This window comes from Salvelinus alpinus, chromosome 24, assembly GCF_045679555.1.
Source record: "Salvelinus alpinus chromosome 24, SLU_Salpinus.1, whole genome shotgun sequence".
Classification (NCBI taxonomy): Eukaryota; Metazoa; Chordata; class Actinopteri; order Salmoniformes; family Salmonidae; genus Salvelinus; species Salvelinus alpinus.
The window spans coordinates 15,443,507-15,464,737 of NC_092109.1; the positions used below are offsets into that span (position 1 = coordinate 15,443,507).

The window sequence follows — 21,231 nt, forward strand, 5'->3', positions numbered from 1 at the left end:
ATTAACAATGTCTACACTGTATTTCTGATCAATGTGATGTTATTTTAATGGACAAAATGTGCTTTTCTTTCAAAAAACAAAATGTCTAAGTGACCCCAAAGTTTTGAACGGTGTGTATATCGATGTGTTATTTTTTTTCATCACTAACACATACACACAGTACCCCACTGACTCCCCCATGAATTGCTGTTTCAGCGTTGTCTCAATGAAGAGTTCGGTGTTCGACAAGCAACATGCCCACAGTTACGAGCCCGGCTTGATTGAGCGACAGGTACAGGATCAATATCCCCCTTCATATCATGGATAAAGCCTGAGCTGGAATGTGACGCTAGCTGACACTGGCTAACTTGATAAAATCCAGAAAATATCTAGTGTTGTAGTATAGCCCTCCTGGCCTGATCACCACACCACCACTTCACAGCTTTAACCTTGAGCAGACTGAGTGGGCCATATTTCTGCCATGGTGGGGTCTGTTTACAATTGTGCATACACACAGAGAGAGACAGGCTGGATGTGAAGGCCTGGGAACTGGGATCTGGCTGTGGTAGGACTCGGGAGTCACGCCAACCACAGTAGTGCAGAGAGGGAGACGGAAATGCCTCAAATAAAGAGACATTGGTAAATGCTACCACATGTTCTATTTTTACAAAACACACACTTTCTCATGTCTGCTGCTACTCTGGATGCAATCTGTTCCCTTATCTTGGTATAAGTAAAGGTTTCCAACAAGCCTTTTTGTGAATTAAACATTATTCCCTTTTCCAGGGTATTGCCTAAGATATGCTTCCCATGTGTGGGAGTTCATTTGTGTTGAGATATACTTAGTGGCCAGTTTAATAGGTACACCACCCTGTTCACGAAAAATGAGGTCCAGTTAGGTCCTTTTTATACCGATTGAACAACGTTTCCACGCCCTGAAGAATTTGGGCTGTTCTGGAGGCAAAGGGGGGTATATAAATGTCCTCTCACTGTCAACTGTGTTTATTTTCAGCAAACTTAACATCTGTAAATATTTGTATGAACATAAGATTCAACAACTGAGACAAACTGAACAAGTTCCACAGACATGTGACTAACAAATGGAATTATGTGTCCCTGAACAAAGCGGGGGGTCAAAATCAAAAGTTAGTCAGTAGCTGGTGTGGCCACCAGCTGCATTAAGTACTGCAGTGCATCTCCTCATCGACTGCACCAGATTTGCCAGTTCTTGCTGTGAGATGTTACCCCACTCTTCCACCAAGGCACCTGCAAGTTCCCGGATATTTCTGGGGAATATGGCCCTAGCCCTCACCCTCCGATCCAACAGGTCCCAGATGTGCTCAATGGGATTGAGATCCAGGCTCTTCGTTGGCCATGGCAGATCACTGACATTCCTGTCTTGCAGGAAATCACATGCAGAACGAGCAGTATGGCTGGTGGCATTGTCATGCTGGAGGGTCATGTCAGGATGAACCTGCAGGAAGGGTACCACATGAGGGAGGAGGATGTCTTCCCTGTAACGCACAGTGTTGAGATTGCCTGCAATGACAACAAGCTCAGTTCGATGATGCTGTGACACACTGCCCCAGACCATGACGGACCCTCCAAATCGATCCCGCTCCAAAGTACAGGCCTCAGTGTAACGCTCATTCCTTCGACAATAAACGCAAATCTGGCCATCACCAAGGTGAGACAAAACCGCGACTCGTCAGTGAAGAGCACTTTTTGCCAGTCCTGTCTGGTCCACCGACGGTGGGGTTGTGCCCATAGGTGACGTTGTTGCTGGTGATGTCTGGTGAGGACCTGCCTTACAACAAGCCTACAAGCCCTCCAGTCCAGCCTCTCTCTCTCAGCCTATTGCGGACAGTCTGAGCACAGATGGAGGGATTCTGCGTTCCTGGTGTAACTCAGAAGCTGTTGTTGCCGTACTGTACCTGTCCCGCAGGTGTGATGTTTGCATGTACCGATCCTGTGCAGGTGTTACACGTGGTCTGCCACTATGAGGACGATCAGCTGTCTGTCCTGTCTCCCTGTAGTGCTGCCTTAGGCGTCTCACAGTATGGACATTGCAATTTATTGCCCTGGCCACATCTGCAGTCCTCATGCCTCCTTGCAGCATGCATAAGGCACGTTCACGCAGATGAGCAGGGACCCTGGGCATCTTTCTTTTGGTGTTTTTCAGAGTCAGTAGAAAGGCCTCTTTTTAGTGTCCTAAATTTTCATAACTGTGACCTTAATTGCCTACCGTCTGTAAGCTGTCAGTGTCTTAAAGACAGTTCCACAGGTGCATGTTCATTAATTGTGGGAAACGGTGTTTAAACCCTTTACAATGAAGATTTGTGACAGAGTCCTGAAAAAGATGTCTCTTTTTTTGCTGAGTTTACAATGCTTTTAGTTTTAGAGTTTACATGTAGTTTAGTAAATGTTCACACCGAAATAACAGAGATTGTTATTTTTATGAAGGGCAATCCTGTTTTAAAAGGGGTCCGTCCCTGGTGACACATTTTTCCCTGGTGACACTACTTTTGAGTGCACAAAATCAAATTTCAAATCAAATTTATTTATATAGCCCTTCGTACATCAGCTAATATCTTGAAGTGCTGTACAGAAACCCAGCCTAAAACCCCAAACAGCAAGCAATGCAGGTGTAGAAGCACGGTGGCTAGGAAAAACTTCTTAAAGGCCAAAACCTAGGAAGAAACCAGGCTATGAGGGGTGGCCAGTCCTCTTCTGGCTGTGTCGGGTGGAGATTATAACAGAACATGGCCAAGATGTTCAAATGTTCATAAATGACCAGCATGGTCAAATAATAATAATCACAATAGTTATCGAGGGTGTAGCAAGTCAGCACCTCAGGAGTAAATGTCAGTTGGCTTTTCATAGCCGATCATTAAGAGTATCTCTACCGCTCCTGCGGTCTCTAGAGAGTTGAAAACAGCAGGTCTGGGACAGGTAGCACGTCCGGTGGACAGGTCAGGGTTCCATAGCCGCAGGCAGAACAGTTGAAACTGGAGCAGCAGCACGGCCAGGTGGACTGGGGAGGAGTCATCATGCCCGGTAGTCCTGACGCATGGTCCTAGGGCTCAGGTCCTCCGAGAGAAAGAGAGAATTAGAGAGCATACTTAAATTCACACAGGACACCAGATAAGACAGGAGAAGTATTCCAGATATAACAAACTGACCCTAGCCCCCCGACACATAAACTACTGCAGCATAAATACTGGAGGCTGAGACAGGAGGGGTCAGGAGACACTGTGGCCCCATCCGATGATACCCCCGGTCAGGGCCAAACAGGAAGGATATAACCCCACCCACTTTGCCAAAGCACAGCCCCCGCACCACTAGAGGGATATCTTCAACCACCAACTTACAATTCTGAGACAAGGCCGAGTATAGCCCACAAAGATCTCCGCCACGGCACAAACCAAGGGCGGGCGCCAACCCAGACAGGAAGATCACGTCATATAGGGAAGTACACTATATATATATATATATATGGAATAGGGTGCCATTTTGGATACAGCCATGGCCAGCTGACCTGTATGTCTGTGTTCTCATGAATGCCAAGACAGACTAGCCCCATTTCACCCTCACCCATCAGCCCAGAGTTGGCATGGGGGTAGAGGGAGGGCTTCCTGTCTGTCTAACCCTCCCCCAACCTTCTCCATTTAATTTCCTCTCTTTGTCAAACCCACAGCCGAGGCATGCAGGATAGACACATGAGCACGCGCACACATTTCCACATGACTAGACTACATCACAGACACACTCAAGTGGGTCTTTCCTGTACGCTTAACTCTTGTGGAGTCATGAAGTGACATGCGATTCTGTTATGTAAGAGTATTTTCCCCCAAACATTTATATTTAGCAGGGGTCTCCTACATAGTATTTTCTCAGTAGGTTGCTTGACTTCGACTAAGCTGAGTGCTGTCCTTTACTGATTCTGTGGAGGGTTGTAGTCGTTAGGTCGCATCTGTACGTTGGCGCAATCAATGGCTCCTCACCATTCTGTTTACCTGGCATAGTGATTTGTATGCACATGTTGGCACATTGTGTGTTCTTTGTATGCATGCTGTGGAGCTCTGTCCTATCCAGCCATCTGGCAGGCACATCTGCTTGCTTGCTATTCAATTAATGTCCATACCTCTTAACACACTACCTACTAGACAGTGTTTCAATACAGTGACCTTGAGAGAAACAGATTTCAGACTTATTTCAGAATACCCTGACCTTGAAGGCTGGTGTATTTTCACCACATATGCAAACCCACATGAGTGCTGACTTCCTGAAAGTGAAATAGCCCTATGAACATGTGTGTGCTGACTCCTCTTCAGCTGCCTACCATTGTCCCTGCTGCTACTGGGAGGGGCCGTTACCATAGTAACTACACCGCCTCTGTCACTTCCTGTTTTGGGCATGACTCCGCTGCCTGACGAGGGCTGTGATTCCTGTTGTCCCACGGTCAAGTTACTATTATTAACGAATAGCCGCTGTGGTGGAACATGGCTGGTTTATGAAGGGCCAAGAGGTCGTTGATAATGTTCTAGCAATTTCCTTGAGCAAATAGATTTTTCAAATTGTTCTATTACCTGAATAGTTTGATAGCTGGTCACTCAGTACAGTTGATACGCCTGTTTTGTGTCTTCCAAACAAACTGTATCTCTCAGGGCCTTCCCAAATGGCATCATATTCCGTATATAGTGCACTTATGACCAGAGCCTTATGGGACCTGGTCAAAAACAGTGCACTATATAGGGAATAGGGTACCATTTGAGACTCGACCTCAGTGTTCATACTGAAACATTTCAAACGTCACAATCACTTCCACCACAGAAGCTCCAGCCTATCGTAACTGTGTGCTCTTGCCTGCTCCCTCCAGGTCTGTCAGAAGAATGCAGGGTGCAGACCCCTGCCTTCACGGATGCTGTGCGGCTCCACAGGCAGGCTCAGGGACACTACGGCACCTGGGACATGATGTGTGGAGGGCCACCACAGGTGAGAGGAACACTATGGAGCTGGCTCTACCTCCTTGAGGACTTAGTTACATTCAAATTAAACAAGGTTAACTAAATGTATTGTGAATAGGTGATGCTAACACCATACAGTACTTACAGCAGGTGTGTTGAGTCACGGCCTTAGCTAAACCTCTTGAGTGGTAAGTGTCCATGATGGATGTGAGTCAGGCAGCTGGTGTGTATTTGAGGTCTGGCTGTCTACTGAGGATTTGTTGACTGTTTCTCTGAGAGTACAGATGGAAGGAGGAATTGAACTCTCCTCCTGAGAAAACGTAAGGTTACTTGCATAACATCAGTTCTCTGATATGAGTTAGATACTGTATCTCACATGAGGGATTCACAAGAATCTTATAAGCTCAAAGAACCAATCACACACATCTGTCGGAGACGTACAGGTCGAGTGGCAAATGAGTTGAGCCTCTCCTCTCAAACTAAAGAGCCACTCACCCGCCTTCTGGTCATTCTCGAACATGCCGAACGTCCTCACACTCTTGTGAGTAGGGGAATACGGTGAGATCTCACTCATATCAGGGTTACACAAGTAACCTAAAGTCATCTTTCCATTATTAGTTTCAATATCTCAAATGAGGGATATGGCCAACTCCCGTGTTGCAACTTGCTCTCCGAAGCCCGGTAACTGCAACATATCAACCCTCAGAGGCCCCGACACTAAGGACCGTATGCACCAAAGAATGTGCAATGACGTCTAGCTGGTAGAACCTCCTAAAAGTATGAGGGAATGTCCAACAAGCTGCATCGCAAGGGCATCTCCTTGCAGGAGAATTGAACAGTGCCCAATAAGTAGCCATACCTCTCTCTGGTGGAGTGAGGCCTTCCGGAGACTGGAACGCTTTACTATTATAGGCCAATATAATAGCTTCTACCATCCAATGTGATAACCGTTGTCGGGTTATGCCCTTGCAGGGAGGCACCCATGACAGAGTTGGTCGCTCTTGTGCAAAGATCTCGTTCTATCCGCTCATACTGGACAAAAACGGTGGAGTCACTCTTCTGTAGAAGGGAAAGGCGGCGGATGGAAAGCCACAAGGTCCAAGGCGAGAATTGTAATTGCCGCTGACCTTTAGGCATAAAGGCAGGGTTGGGCAATAAGGTAACCTTGGAAAAGCCCTGTGCCAACTGTAGGCATGAATCTCTCACTTTGCGGTCATAAGGTCGACCAATAAAGCAGTCTTAAAGCAGGGATATGTCATCTCCACGCTTTCCAGCAGCGCAAAAGGCTGCTGTGAAATGGCCTCGAGCACAACAGACAAATCCCATGACTGGACTAAAGGCTTGGGAACTGGCCGTACGCGACGCGCCCCCTCCATGGCTCTCGAGTAGTACAGCGGTCTAAGGCACTGCATCTCAGTGCAAGAGACGTCACTACAGTCCCCTGGTTCAAATCCAGGCTATATCACATCAAGCTGTGATTGGGAGTCCCATAGGGCGGCACACAATTGGCCCAGCGTCGTCCGGGTTTGGCTGGGGTAGGCCATCATTGTAAATAAAAATTTGTTCTTAACTGACTTGCCTAGTTAAAGGGTCAATTTTTATTTTATTTTTTTATAATTTTTTTATGAAACGCATTAACAAGTGGTGTTTCCCCACCGTGTTATTGTCGAAGCCTATGTGACAGGCCGAGAAGGCGGCTAGATAGACCTTATCAGTGGAGAAAGCGTTACCTCCGTTCAAAAAAGTATAAAAATACAAAGCATTGGTCAGGAATGATGTGTTTCTGGTCACACCACTTCTCAGAAATGCACCACTTGATTCCATACAGAGGGCGTGTAGAAGGAGCCCTCTGGATAGTCTCAATGACTCTGAGAGGGCAGGCCTGTCGCATCCAGATTTAATCTCTCACGGGCCAGGCCCAGAGGGCCATGGTGTCTGGGTAAGGTTGTAAAATTTGCTTGGGTCAGCAGATCCCTGCGTAATGGCAGTTGCCAGGGCTCGACGTACAGCAGGAAAATGAGCTCCGCTATGCAGAGCTTGCCTGGCCATCGAGGGGCTACCAAGTTGAGGGATGAGCCTTCTTCCCTCACTCTGGCTAGATTGGGGCTGAGGGGAGTAAAGGTATAACGCAACACCCTCTGCCAAGCGTGTGCCAGCAAATTCAACCGGAGTTGTCTCCAGCTTGCGTGAAGAATAGCGGGTAGTGCGTGTTTTCGTGCGAAGAGATCTACGGATGCTTGACGGTATCTCTCCCAGATCTGGTTCACCCCTTGGGTATTTGGTATTTTATTAGGATCCCCATTAGCTGTTGCGATAAGCAGCAGCTTCTCTTCTTGGGGTCCACGTGAAACATGACATCATACAGAACATTAAACTAGAACAGCTCAAGGACAGAACTACTCAAAGGTTCGGTACTGACTCAATACTGAAGAAAATAATCTGGTTACCTGAGCAATACGAGATGTTGCATGCAATCATGGCTATCATGGCTCTATATAATACTGTGTTTCCTTCAATTCATTCTGGATTTGGGGACTGTAACAAGTTGGTGGCATGTCTGGTGGGGTAAGTGTGTGTGTGTCAGTGCTGTGTGTTAACTGTGTAAGCAATTTAGTAATTTTCCACACATTAATGTTAAACACTGAATAAAAATGTAAAGTGTTGGTTTTATGAGCTGAAATAAAAGATCCCAGAAATGTTCCATATTCACAAAAAGCTATTTCTCCCAAATGTTGTGCACAAATGTGTTTACATCCCTGTTAGTGAGCATTTGTCATTTGCCAAGATAATCCATCCACCTGACAGGTGTGGCATATCAAGAAGCTGATTAAATAGCATGATCACTACACAGGTGCACCTTGTGCTGGGGGAAATAAGTAATACTGTAATACCAGTTTGAACAGACCCCTGCTTCTCTGGGTGGGGTCTCCTCTGAAAGAGACTCTTTCAAATTCCCCCTCTATCTGTTTCTTACCCCTGCTTGGGTAGGAACAGTCCCCTACTCAGGCTCAGGTGTGGCCCTGCCTGGGTGGTCTTCCTTTCAAATAGTCTGTGTTCTTTCTCACTAGCTCCATTTCACTCATTGTCCTCCCAATTCTCATCAACACAGGAAAAGATGGCTTTTCAGAGCTCTCTTTCCTCTCTCTGTAGGCCTTGATCTGTTTTGTGGGACTGGTAATGGTGTTTCTGCTTGGTATAATGGTAGCAGTAGGGACTAAGGCTTTGTTTACACAGGCAGCCCAATTCTGATATATTTTTCAATAATTGTTTTTTTGATCAATCAGACCGGTTCTGAAAAGTATCTGATGTGCTTGGTCAAAATACCAATTAGTGGAATAAAGATCAGAGTTGAGCTGCCTGTGTAAACGTAACCGAAGTGGTGCCATGCCCTGAATCACAGCACTCTGGGTGCACCTAATTCCTATGGGCCCTGGTCAAAGGTATTGCACTGTAGATGGAATGGGGTGCCATTTTGGGGGACACACTGTTACTCTGAAGTCCTGAAGTGATCGGACTTGCCTAGTATGAGAGACAAACTTTGAAGGGATCACAGTGTTGGGCATGAGACAGGAGGCCCGCATCTGAAATGGCACCCTATTCCCTATATAGTGCACCCTATGTGGACCCTGGTCAAAAGTAGTGCACTATATAGGGTATAGTGTGCCATTTCAGATGGGCACCCTAGAATTACCATGTCAATATCATGGCCCTATTTAATAACAGCTGTCATGGGAGTAATAGTGTGTTTCTAGCCTTTGTTGTCTACGTAGGGTTTGCCCAGAGCATCACAGGCACCCGAAAGCATGTACCTCACCAACCACACAGTAGGCTTCTATGAACATCTAGAGACGGGGGGGGGGGATTCTACATGTCATGTAGCTAGCCGCTGTGTTCAGCTCCAATCTGTTGTCTGGACTGCATTGAGACAATTATTCAAGTATGTCGAAAGCAGAGTGGGCCAAGTCGAGCCCTGGTCCAAGCATATTAAATCGTATTAAAACTTGAGTTATGGTTTTATATTCTGCAGCCAAGGCAAGCCAGGGCTACTACACATGTAGATGGATAAAGACTGTAATGCTGTATCCCTGTTGCCCTCTTAAGAGCTGGGTTGGGTGGGGCATGCATATTTACACGTTAAACCACTTCCTCAGAACTATCATGTCAAACTTGTTTGTTTTCAGTTTCTCTTATGATTTCACTGGAAGTCGGACTTGTGTGTGTGTGTTATCCATAGATTTGGTTTTCCCCATGTGAATGAACCGACAGTGTTTCGAATGATTATTAGCTGTCTGGTGACATGTTTGACTGTTTAGTGTAGGGTTGTATTCATTAGGCTACATGGTAGTAAAACCTTTTTTCCATTTCAGTTCCTAATGAATGAATCCCAGTTGAGTCTTATTGGAGGTAAATGAAGGGTTATTGAGCACAGAGTGTGTGTTGTGTGCCAGAGTGTGTGCATGGGCTGGGTCCTGGGTAGGGGCAGTAACCACTTTTCCTGTCTCCCTCCGGCTAGTTTCAATCGCCCCCCAGTGTGTCTAAACACGCAACACAGGATAAAGGGGCCATAGGGCCAGTGTTTGTGCTGCAGGGTGGGGGCTGCTTGCTTGTTTTTCTTAGTGTTCAGGATACATTTGGCCTACACCTGTGACAACCCCCTCCCGCATATACAGTACCAGTCAAACGTTTGGACACACCTACTCATTCAAGGGTTTTTCTTTATTTTGACTATTTTCTACATTGTAGAATAATAGTGAAGACATCAACTATGGAATCATGTAGTAACAAAAAAAGTGTTAAACAAATCCCCCCCAAAATGTTATTAAAAATGGCAAGAGTGGGCAAAGCAGTCAAGGCAAAGGGTGGCTACTTTGAAGAATCTCAAATACAAAAAATAAGATTTAACACTTTATTTGGTTACTACATGATTCCATATGTGTTGGTTCATAGTTTTTATGTCTTCACTATTATTATACAATGTAGAAAATAGTCAAAATAAAGATAAAACCTGCAATGTACAAACTTGGTACTGCATGTTGGCGCATAAACTATAGTTGTTTACCAGTGAAATGTATGCTGGAATATGTTTTCTTTCTATGTGATTCTGACCAAGAACCGAGAGCAACTAGATGGGTGAGGTGTACTACTAGTACAGTACTGTCTAGTAGTATCTAATATAATTTCTTATATCAAACAAGAACACGATCCAAAAGATGACGTACACTGTCTTTGTTTGTATTGTGTAACAAAGCCAGGGGTTTTCTGAAACACAATGAGGGGAACTCATTTTTCTGTGATTTACCCCTGAGGACTGGACCTTCATCCCTCTGCTCTGCCCGTAGCTGTGGCCCATGAGTAAACAACCATCTGTCCTTATTGTGTAACGCCACACCCTACGATCAGTTCTAATTGTGGCTGTAATTCAACTGGGACAACCAGGCCTGGTATAATTGGGCTTTAAAGACATGGTCCTGAACTTTGGCGACTAGTAAACCTCCTGCTTTGGGCTGGATGTGTCTGTGTAGTTTATACATGCATAGTGTATGAGCAGAATTAGTGTCTTACCTCAATTAGCCACGAAATCCCTAGTTTTACAGCGACTGTTTTCTGGTAGCTGTGTGGCGCCATTTTTCCCCCACGCGGGCCAGCCCCCTAGCAATTCGAGTTTCAGCCAATGAGCTTCGGTAACCGAAAGGTGGCTGGATCGAATCGCCAAGCTGACAAGGTAAAAATCTGTCGTTCTGCCCCTGAACAAGGCAGCTAACCCACTGTTTCCCGGTAGGCCGTCATTGTAAATAAGAATTTGTTCTTAACTGACTTGCCTAGTTAAATAAAAAGTTAGCTATTCAAGTGTGTGACTGTATGATGGGTTGGGTTGGAGGGGTGGACTGAGGTGTGTGTTCAGTGTTTGAGTGCCTTTTAAATGTTTTCTGTAAGTCTAGTGAGGTGGATGCGCTGCAGGTAAAAAGCAGGCTGTGTGTGTGCCTGTAAGCACCTTAAAACGCAGAACCACTAATGAGCAAAGGGAAATGGAGAACTGGCCCTCTGACAAACCCAATCCCAGCAGATTTATCTGTTTGCAGTGTGAGTATTTTACTGCATGTTAGGGAGAAAATAGTCTCATGATGTTCTGGGTGAGAGATTAGGGTGTAAAATACCATGCTGCTGTATATGAATACATATGATATTACATGACTTAATTATTTAATGCAGAATGAATCAATTGAATTAATGACACATATTAGTTACATAGTGGTCAAACTGCATCCTGTCTCAGACACTGACCTTAAGGTTTCTGTAAGGTTAACCCTATAGCATAGCACTATAGCATGCACACACAGATTTCTGTTATACAGTGCATTTGGAAAGTATTCAGACCATTGACTTTTGCCACATTTTTACATTGCAGCCTTATTCTAAAATGTATTATTTCTCATCTACACACAATACCCCATAACGACAAAGCAAAAACAGGTTTTTAGAATTTTGAGCAAATTTATTACTAATAAAACAATATATCACATTTACACAAGTATTCAGACCCTTTACTCAGTACTTCGTCGAAGAACCTTTGGCAGCAATTACAGCTTTGTCTTCGGTATGACACTACAAGCTTGGCACACCTGTATTTGGGAAGTTTGCTTAGGCACACCTGTCTTGGCTGTGTGCTTAGAGTCGTTGTCCTGTTGGAAGGATCTCTCTGTACTGCACTCCGTTCATCTATCCTGACTAGTCCCCCAGTCCCTGCCACTGAAAAACATTCCCTCCAGCATGATACTGCCACCACGCTTCACCGTAGGGATGGTGCCAGGTTTCCTCCAGACGGCATTCAGGCCAAAGAGTTCAATCTCCCTTTCATCAGACCAGAGAATTATGTTTCTTATGGTCAGAGTCCTTTAGGTGCCTTTTGGGAAACTCCAAGTGGGCTTCCATCTGGCCACTCTACCATAAAGCCCTGATTGGTGGATTGCTGCAGGATTGCTGATTGCTGGTTGTCCTTCTGGAAGGTTCTCCCATCTCCACAGGGGAACTCTGGAGCTCTGTCAGAGTAACCTTCGGGTTCTTGGTCACCTCTCTGACCAAGGCCCTTCTCCCCCGATTGCTCAGTTTGACCGGGCGGCCAGCTCTAGGAAGAGTCTTGGTGGTTCCAAACTTCTTCCATTTAAGAATGATGGAGGCCACTGTGTTCTTGGGGACCTTCAATGCTGCAGAAATGTTTTGTACCCTTCCCCAGATCTGTGCCTCGACACAATCCTCTCTCGGTGCTCTATGGACAATTCCTTCAACCTCATGGCTTGGTTTTTGCTCTGACAGGCACTGTCAACTGTGGGACCTTATATAGACAGGTCTGTGCTTTTCCAAATCATGTCCAATCAATTGAATTTACCACAGGTGAACTCCAATCAAGTTGTAGAAACATCTCAAGGATGATCACTGGAAACCGGATGCACCTGAGCTCAATTTCGAGTCTCATAGCAAAGGGTCTGAATACTTGTACATTTGTATTTTATTTTTTTATTTGTAATATATTTGCAAACATTTCTAAAAACCTGTTTTCACTTTGTCATTATGGGGTATTGTGTGTAGATTTTTAAAATGTATTTTATTTAACTAGGCAAGTCAGTTAAGAACAATTTCTTATTTACAATGATTGGCCCGGACGATGCTGGGCCAATTGTGCGCCGCCCTATGGGACTCCCGATCACGGCCGGTTGTGATACAGCCCGGGATCGAACCAGGGTCTGTAGTGACACCTCTAGCACTATGATGCAGTGCCTTAAACCTCTGCGCCACTCGGGAGCCCAGAATGATGGGTTTTTAAAAAAACATTTTAATAATAAGCCTGCAATGTAATAAAATGTAGAAAAAGTCCAGGTCTTGAGTACTTTCTGAATGCACTGTAGATGTGTGGTAGTAGAATAGTGGCCTGAGGACACACTTAATGTGTTGTGAAATGTATTCTAATGTTTTTAAAATTGTAGAACTGCCTCAATTTTGCTGGACCCCAGGAAGAGTAAGAGACCCACAATAAATATTGTATTGTGAACAGCTCCTCACTCATACATTTAGCGATTATTATGTTGTGTAGAGGAGCCACATGTTACTGTGAGCCCTGGTCAAAGTAGTGCACTGTGTAGGGAATAGGGTGCCATTTGGGATGCACCCATGGACTCGTACTGAACCTGCATAGTCTTGTGCAAACACACCAGTCAACACATTCATGTAGATGACTCTGAAGTGGTTCCTGCGCTCTACAGGTTGCCAGTTGTGTGTTTGTTACCGTTCTGTTTGAAATGCCACAAATATTAAGACTGACACAACACCTTGTCATTTTCTCTGTTGTGGAAACACCGAACTCCAACATCAAAGTCTCATATGCTTTTACTAGGTGCCAAGTTCTGCCAACCACTAGTTACTTCTCTTGGTTAGTCATACAGGCACATCCTATACACACACTTTAAAGATTGTGTAAGTGATTAATGCAGTGTGTGTTTTAGATCCTAGCCAACCTAGTGATGGAGACCCTCTACCCAGAGCTGAGGAATCTGATTGGTCCTCGTCTGAAGGGGAAGATGCAACAGAGACAGAGGGACTGGATGCTGGTGAGTCGTTCTACCGACGTGCTGCACTGTGTTCGTTCCCAGGCCCCAGAGTTTTCCCTGAGCACACTCAGTTTTTCCTGTTCAGGTCACATAGTCCGGAAAACTCCTGGCCCAACATTCCTGATCTGATTGCGGGTGCGTCCCAAATGGCACCCTATTCCCTACATAGTGCACTACTTTTGACCAGCCTACACGTGCATTATGTACCCTGGTCAAAGGTAGTGGAATAGGGTGGCATCTGGGACAACCCTTTCTCTCTCTGTCCCCCTCCAGATCTCTGAGGCGGTGTATTCAACCCATTCTCTCTCTCTCTCGCTCTCCCTGTCCCCCTCCAGATCTCTGAGGCGGTGTATAAGCAGGTGTTGTCTCAGACCCAGGCCCAATACCAGGCTCTCGTCCAGGCCTGTGAGGTAGAGACGCTCCGTCTAGACGCCGCGCTACGCACAGACATGGACCAGATTATCACCTCCAAGGAACACGTCAGCGGCAAGATCCGCGGTGAGCGGCGCGTCCGTGCGCGCACACATGCACACGCTTTTAATTTCTTTTTTTATCCTGACACCCTCTCACCTCGTGTTGTGACACAGCAGCACCCACAGGAAACACTCCTTACACTTTTCACACACATGGGTTCTGATGCAGTGTGTCGACTTAATCACAGTGCGTTGTCTCAACGATGGCACTTTTTCAGTCCAAGCAAGTGTATAGTCAAGGGAATTACCTAAGTGTTTACGCTGTAAAATTAGCAATGCTGTAATGCTCCTCAAGAGGGGCCATTGTTAGCAACGTTTTGTCATTTCTAGTGTTTGTGGTTTGTTGAGTGCAGAGCTAAAGGATTTATTGGCACAGGTAAAGCAGTTAGACCAGTCATTCAATACGTCCCCAATGGCACCTATTCCCTACATAGGGATTGTCAAAAGCAGTGCACTATGTAGGGAATAAAGTGCCATTTGGGATAGAAGGGTCTTCTCCCTCTCTCCTTCTCACCCCTTACGCTCATCGCTCACCCCTTACGCTCATCGCTCACCCCTTACGCTCATCGCTCACCCCTTACGCTCATCGCTCACCCCTTACGCTCATCGCTCACCCCTTACGCTCATCGCTCACCCCTTACGCTCATCGCTCACCCCTTACGCTCATCGCTCGCTCACCCCTTACGCTCATCGCTCGCTCACCCCTTACGCTCATCGCTCGCTCACCCCTTACGCTCATCGCTCGCTCACCCCTTACGCTCATCGCTCGCTCACCCCTTACGCTCATCGCTCGCTCACCCCTTACGCTCATCGCTCGCTCACCCCTTACGCTCATCTCTCTGCCTCGTCTGCCTTCCTGCTCTAACATTTTCTCTTATGTTTTGTTTCCCATGGAGACAGTGTTGAAGGACTGCATTCCTTGGATGTCACTGGAGGCCAGGGCTCACAGGTCCTGTTTATTAGTGTGTGTGTGTATGGAATGATCAGGACTATTTTAGTCCATTTACTGTTTTTATTAGGTTTTGTATTTAGTTACACTACAGTAACTGGTCATATACAGCATACAGTCCCTTCAAAAAGTATTAATGTCCCTTGACTTATTCCACATTTTGTTGGTAGACAGAATTCAAAATTGATTAAGGAGATTGTTTTTCTCACCCATCTACTTATAGTACCCCATAATGACAAAGTATAAACATGTTTTTAGAACATGTTGCACATTTTTATTGAAAATGAAATAGACGTATCTCATTTACATAAGTATTCAACCCCTGAGTCAATACTTTGTAGAAGCATCTTTGGCAGCAATTACAGCTGAGTCTTTCTGGGTAAGTCTCTAAGAGCTTTCCATACTGGATTGTGCAACATTTGCCCATTTATTATTTTCAATATTCTTCAAGATCTGTCAAATTGGTTGTTGATCATTGCTAGAAAACAATTTTCAGGTCTTGCTATAGATTAAGTAGATTTAAGTCAAAACTGTAACTCGGCCACTCAGGAACATTCACTGTCTTCTTGGTAAGCAACTGTAGTGTAGATTTTGCCTTGTTTTAGGTTATTGTCCTGCTGAAAGGTGAATTCACCTCCCAGTGTCTGGTGGAAAGCAGATTTAACCAGGTTCCTGCTTAGCTCAATTCCATTTTCTATTTTTATCCTGAAACTCCCAAACATACCCATTTCATGCTGACCTCACCGATCACGTCGCAAAATGAATGTACACATGTTATTCAATCATTGCAACCACACTTTTCGCGTGCGTCTGTGTAGCCAGGCACTAAAATAGAACTTGGTTCCATTTGTGACGCTTGACACGCTGCAAATCCTGCCTCTCCCATCTCCTCATTGGTTTTTAGGAGCATATACCCACGTGGGTGATTGAAAGATGAACTGAGGTCCACTGAGGTTAGTTAAGGATCATATCACCTCCACCTTACCTGACACCCTAGACCCACTTCAATTTGCATACCGCACCAATAATGATGCCATCGTACTGTACACTGCCCTATCCCGTCTGGACAAGAGGAATACCTATGTATGCTGTTCATTAGGCTCCCGAGTGGAGCAGCGGTCTAAGGCACTGCATCTCTAGAGGCGTCACTGCAGACACCCTGGTTCGAATCCAGGCTGTATCACAACCGGCCATGATTGTGAGTCCCATAGGGCGGCGCACAATTGGCCCAGCGTTGTCCGGGTTTGGCTGGTGTAGGCCGTCATTGTAAATAAGAATTTGTTCTTAACTGACTTCCCTAGTTAAATAAAGTACCCTCCAAGCTCGTCATTAAGCTCAGGGCCCTAGGTCTGAATCCCGCCCTGTGCAACTGGGTCCTGGACTTCCTGACGGGCCGCCCCCCCAGGTGGTGAAGGTAAGAAACAACACCTCCACTATGCTGATCCTCAACACAGGGGCCCCACAAGGGTGCATGCTCAGCGCCCTCCCGTAATCCCTGTTCACCCATGACTGCGTGGCCAAGCACACCTCCAACTCAATCATCAAGTTTGCAGAAGACACAACAGCCTACAGGGAGCAGGGTAGGGCCCTGGCGGAGTGCTGCCAGAAAAATAACCTCTTCCCTCAACGTCAACAAAAATAAGTGATTGTGGACTTCAGGAGACCGCTAAGGGAGCACGCACACACGGAGTACACATGAATACATTTGGCTTGGCCCCTAAGACAAACTTTTACACATGCACCATTGAGAGCATCCTGTCGGGCTGTATCACCGCCTGGTATGGCAACTGCATCGTCCACAACCGCAGGGCTCTCCAGAGTGTGGTGCGGTCTGAAGATCATCAACTACCCGAGCCACGGCCTGTTCACCTCGCGATCATCCAGAAGGCGAGGTTAGTACAGGTGCATCAAAGCTGGGACAGAGAGACTGAAAAACAGCTTTCATCTCAAGGCCATCAGACTGTTAAATAGCCATCACTAGCCGGCCTCCATCCAGTACCCTGTCCTGAACTTAGTCACTGTCACTAGCCGGCTACCACCCGCTTACTTAACCCTGCACCTTAGAGGCTGCTGCCCTATGCACATAGACATGGAACACTGGTCACTTTAATCATGGCACACTGGTCACTTTAATCATGGAACACTGGTCACTTTAATCATGGCACACTGGTCACTTTAATCATGGCACACTGGTCACTTTAATAATGTTTACATACTGTTTTTCCATTTAATATGTATACTGTATTCTAGTCAAGGCCATCCTATTTAACTATTGCTGTACATATACTATTCTATCCTACATATTATTCAGATATACTACATTCTATCCACTTACTGTCCATAATGTCTATACATCCCATACATGCAGTACCAGTCAAATTTGGACACCTACTCATTCAAGGGTTTTTCTTTCTTTTTACTATTTTCTACATTGTATAATAATAATAGTAAAGACATCAAAACTATGAAGTAACATATGGAATCATGTAGTAACCAAAAAAGTGTTAAACAAATCAAAATATATTTTAGATTCTTCAAAGGAGCCAGCCTCAGCCTTTGCCTTGATGACAGCTTTGCACACTCTTGGCATTCTCTCAACCAGCTTCATGAGGTAGTCACCTGGAATGCATTTCAATTAACAGGTGTGCCTTAAGTTCATTTGTGGAATTTCTACAATGTAGAAAATCGTAAAAAAAAATAAGAAACACCTACTCATTCAAGGGTTTTCTAAGACTTTAGACCGGTAGTGTATATACTGGACAAAAATATAAATGCGGCGATTACAATTCATATAAGGAAATTTAGGCAATTGAAATAAATTCATTAGGCCCTAATCTATGGATGCAGCCATGGGTGGGCCTACGAGGGCATAGGCAAATTTTCCACCAAAAAAGGGTGTGCTTGTAAACAAACACCACGTGACTGGGGACTACAGTAAGCTTTAATAATTTGACAGGTGAAATTAAGAATGCAATGTTCTTTATTTCCAAAGATTTTGCACAAGTTGACTGCAGGTATTTACTTAAAGTAGCTACAAATATTCAAAAGTATTAAAGAAATTGTTTAGACGGTATTGAAACTATTCCGTGGCTTTTTCCAAATAACCTGGTATGCGGTATATATGGTATACCGCCTAGCCTAATACCATAACATGATGCAGCCACCACTATGCTTGAAAATATGGAAAGGGTTACTCAGTAATGTATTGTATTTTCCCCAAACATACACATTGTTTTCAGGACAAAGTGAATTGCTTTGCCACAATTTTAGTGCCTTGGACAAACAGGATGCATGTCTTGGAATATCTTTATTCTGCACAGACTTCCTTTTCATTCTGTCATTTAGGTTAGTATTGTGGAGTAGCTACTATGTTGGTAATCCATACTCAGTTTTCTACAGCCATTCAACTTTGTAACTGGTTTAAATTCACCAACTGAGTTAGGAAGGACGCCTGTATCTTTGTAGTGACTGGGTGTATTGATACACTGTCCAAAGTGTATTTAATAACTTCGCCATGCTCAAAGACATATTCAATATCTGCTTTTTTTTTTACCCATCTACCAATAGGTGCCTTTGAGAGGCATTGGAAAATCTCCCTGGTCTTTGCGGTTAAATCTGTGTTTGAAATTCACTGCTTGACTGAGGAACCTTACAGAAATTGGTATGTGTGGGGTACAGAGATGAGGTAGTCATTCACAGATCATGTTAAACACTTTTATTGCTCGCAGAGTGAGTCCATGCCACTTATGTGACTTGTTACGCACATTTTTACTGCGCCTGCTGTCTCGACCTCGGAGTGCTTGGCTCTGAAAAGCCAACTGACATTTACTCCTGAGGTGCTGACCTGTTGCACCCTCTATAACCACTGTGATTATTATTTGACCCTGATGGTCATCTATGAACATTTGAACATCAATCTGATGTTAATGGCCATGTTCTCTTATCTCCACCCGGCACAGCCAGAAGAGGACTGGCCACCCCTCAGAGCCTGGTTCCTCTCTAGGTTCCTGCCTTTCTAGGGAGTTTTTCCTAGCCACCATGCTTCTACATCTGCATTGCTTACTCTTTGTAGTTTTAGGCTGGGTTTGTATATAAGCACATTGTGACATCTGCTGATGTAAAAAAGGGTTTTATAAATACATGTGATTGATTGACTGATGTAGTTCTTACCAGAGGTGTGGCAATGCTTACCTATGTTTGGCATAGCAGTCTGTCTGTTCCACCTTCACTTTGTCATGGTTGCCTCCTGTGCCAGAACAGTTGATCGGGACCTGATTACAATACTCACATGTTTTGTGTGGAAATGACTGACAACTGTTCATGACTTTGTTAGTTGGACATTGTTAGGCCTACAGTAGCAGCCAGGTTAGTAGTGCATTATTTCTCCATTTCAGTCACAGGTTTGACGGCTAATGATATTTTGGTTCCTTTTCTCCCGACTTTTCAGTCGGATGTCTCTGGGTAATGCTTGGTATTACTGTGGTCTTGAAGTGTGGGTGTCTACTGACCATGGGGACTAACCGTACCCCCCCCCCCCCTCCGTAGCTCTGGTGTTGCCCAGGGCAGAGCAGCTCCTTCGGCGCAGCGTCCAGCCCTACGTCAGCTCCATCCTGGAAGCCTTGATGGAGCCCACCAGCAGAGGCTTCTCCGAGGTCCGAGACGTCTTCTTCAGAGAGCTGGTGGAGGTCAGCAAGAACACGCTCAACGGAGGGGGCAAGGACAAACTGGGAGAGGTGAGTGGACCACCGGATGACTTGAAGTTCACGCTTACTGTCCTTGGTGACCTCTGTGACTGTTCCATAAAATGTACTGTAGCTCTGTCTTGGATCTGTTGAAGTGCTCGGTGTTGCCATGTCCTCATATCGGTCTGTCTCTTTCCCCTCTCTTCTCTCGCTCTCTCTGCCCTCCCTATCTCTCCCTTTTTCTCACCCTCCTCTCTCTCTCCTCTCTCCCATCTCCCCTCTCTCAGCACATGGAGAAGATCTCTATGCTGGCGTTCCACCCGGTGAAGATGCAGAGCTGCTATGAGAAGGTGGAGCAGCTGAGTCTGGAAGGGCTGCAGCAGAGATTTGATGTGTCCAGCCCCTCCGTGTTCGTCCAGAGGGCTCAGATCCTCATGAGAGAGGTGAGATCTTAACCCACAAATCCCACTACCTGGTGGGTATGAATCTGCCACACAAGACTACCAACACTGTAGTTATTGTTCTTACTGCACTTTGTGACAGATTGTAGTGGTCCCATCTGGTGGCGAGAGAGGGTATTTCATTGAACACCATAGGAACTCTTGTAGCATAAAATGGAACCACCGAATGAGATCGTTGACAATCTGTCTTTTCCCCCAATGTATCACTAATGTCCTCTCTCCTCTGTGTAAAAGCAAATGGACAATGCTGTGTACACGTTTGAACACCTGCTGCACCAGAGTCTGGAGGAAAAGGACCAGAGAGGAGAGAACCTGTGTAAGACCATCCAATGCTGTCAGGACAGAGTGCTGAAGGTTAGTTAGTTAGACTGAGGGTGGATAAGGATAAAGGAGAATGACTGATTTGATTGAAGGATTAAGAATAGATTGGCCATTAATACAGTTGCAAAAGGTTTTCCCAAAATTCTGGTTGGAGGATTCCAGATTTCCTGCTTATTCCCTCCTGATTCCCGGAATACTCCAATCGGTAGGCCGGAAACCCTGGGAATTTTTGGCAGCCCTTGCCATCAGAGTCTAATGTCTGCGTCCCTCTGTCTGTCCCTGTCAGAAATATGACTATGACAGTAGCACGGTGCGTAAGAAGTTCTTCAGAGAGGCCCTGCTACAGATCATCATCCCCTACATGCTGAAGCAGCTGGCCCCCTCCTGCCATCCGGTGAGGCTCACTGGTTATAGTCTCTTATTCCAGCTATCCTAGTCTCCCGAAGACACAGATACCTCTGACTCGAGCCACCCCTTTACTCTATGATTCCGTCTCATACGGAACTCTATAATCTATTTAGGCTCTGGTCAAAAGTAGTGCACTATATAGGGACTGGGGTGCCACTTGGGACGTTGCCCATGTCTAGTGCATTAGTCTGTAACATCTCCTCTCCTCCCTCTCAGGACTTCCCTCCCTTCCAGGAGATGATCTTTGAGGACTTCTCCCGGTTCATCCTGGTGGAGAACATGTTTGAGGAGGTGGTTCTGCAGTCTGTCACCAAGGACATCAAGATGGGTGAGTGGTGGGCATTGGAGACACTGGCCCGGCATAGGCTAGACTATTCGTAAAGCATCTCCG

General features: G+C 45.5%; 1 pseudogene; it reads left to right on the forward strand.

The window, feature by feature from the left end:
- LOC139552217 (protein Niban 2-like) overlaps positions 1–21,231 on the forward strand; it is a 57,171-nt pseudogene that overhangs the window by 32,876 nt on the left and 3,064 nt on the right.